This window comes from Schistocerca gregaria, chromosome 3, assembly GCF_023897955.1.
Source record: "Schistocerca gregaria isolate iqSchGreg1 chromosome 3, iqSchGreg1.2, whole genome shotgun sequence".
Classification (NCBI taxonomy): domain Eukaryota; kingdom Metazoa; phylum Arthropoda; class Insecta; order Orthoptera; family Acrididae; genus Schistocerca; species Schistocerca gregaria.
The window spans coordinates 133,948,510-133,950,256 of record NC_064922.1 but is presented as its reverse complement, the minus strand read 5'-3'; the positions used below and the strand labels follow the sequence as shown (position 1 = coordinate 133,950,256).

The window sequence follows — 1,747 nt, the reverse complement described above, 5'->3', positions numbered from 1 at the left end:
ACTCCAGACGCGTAAACCTGTTCGGGAGCGCAGAGCCTGCCTGCGACGGTCTGTGTTACGCCGGCCGCCTCCGCTCGGACAGCCTCGGCATACACTCGGCGGCGATGCCGGTGGTTGTCCCTGACCCAGACCCGCTAACAGCGGGTGCTTCTGCTTCTGCTGCCAGCAGACGGCCTATGCAAATGCGACTGGGCTAGTCGCCGATCCCGTGTCCCGCACGTGACGAACGGAAACTGAATGCACGCGCCGTTCCGTAACTCTACTTGCCGACCTCGAACTCGTCCGCACGCTCCTCGTCACGCCAAAGGTACCCAGACCGTCCACTTTTCAAACGCCAGCATTTGTTGTTCTTATTATTATTCCCGCTAACTCGAGCTCGGCAGTACTAGATGCGTAATTCAAACTAGTCGCACAGCATAAATAAAGACGGTAGGGGACGTATAACGAATTAGAAAGCAAACTTTTGCAAAGTGTTACGACCAAAAAGGCCTGAGAACGGTGGTTCTGACGAAAAGTTAGTAAGCCATTAGAAAGATGGAAGATTCTGTGCAGAATAGGATGGGACATGTGTTAAACAAGAATATACAGAATGAGATTTTCACTCTGCAGCGGAGTGTGCGCTGATATGAAACTTCCTGGCAGATTAAAACTGTGTGCCAGATTCTGGAAACATCCCCAAAGCTGGGCTAAGCCATGTCTCCGCATTATCTTCCAGGAGTGCTAGTTCTTCAAGGTTCACAGGAGAGCTTCTGTTAAGTTTGGAAGGTAGAATAACGGGTTCGATTCCCGGCGGGGTCAGGGATTTTCTCTGCCTCGTGATGGCTGGGTGTTGTGTGATGTCCTTAGGTTAGTTAGGTTTAAGTAGTTCTACGTTCTAGGGGACTGATGACCATCGATGTTAAGTCCCATAGTGCTCAGAGCCATTTGAACCATTTTTTTGGAAGGTAGGAGACGAGGTACTGGCAGAAGTAAAGCTGTGGGGACGGGTCGTGAGCCGTGCTTGGGTAGCTCAGTTGGTAGAGCACTTGCCCGCGAAAGGCAAAGGTCCCGAGTTCGAATCTCGGTCCGGCACACAGTTTACACAGTTTTAATCTGCCAGGAAGTTTCAGGAATATCCAGGCACCGAAATGAGAAATGGGAGTGGTTATCTACATCTACATGACTACTTTGCAATTCACATTTAAGTGCTTGGCAGAGGGTTCATCGAACCACAATCATCCTGTCTCTCTACTATTCCACTCCCGAACAGCGCGCGGGATAAACGAACACATAAACCTTTCTGTTCTAGCTCGGATTTCTCTTATTGTATTTTGATGATCATTCCTACCTATGTAGGTTGGGTTCAACAAAATATTTTCGCATTCGGAAGAGAAAGTTGGTGACTGAAATTTCGTAAAAAGATCTCGCCGCGACGAAAAACGTCTTTGCTGTAATGACTTCCATCCCAATTCGCGTATCATATCTGCCACACTCTCTCCCCTATTACGTGATAATACAAAACGAGCTGCCCTTTTTCGCACCCTTTCGATGTCCTTCGTCAATCCCACCTGGTAAGGATCCCACACCGCACAGCAATATTCTAACAGAGGACGAACGAGTATAGTGTAAACTGTCTCTTTAGTGGACTTGTTGCATCTTTTAAGTGCCCTGCCAATGAAACACAACGTTTGGCTCACCTTCCCCACAATATTATCTATGTGGTCTTTCCAACTGCCGGCAGCGGTGGTCTCGCGGTTCTAGGCGCGCA

General features: G+C 48.9%; 1 non-coding gene across 1 annotated transcript; it reads left to right on the top strand.

The window, feature by feature from the left end:
* The first annotated feature begins 997 nt into the window (after positions 1-997).
* On the top strand, positions 998-1,072 carry Trnas-cga (transfer RNA serine (anticodon CGA)). Its single transcript has one exon. It is a non-coding gene; the product is annotated as a tRNA-Ser (tRNA).
* The last annotated feature ends 675 nt before the right edge of the window (positions 1,073-1,747 follow it).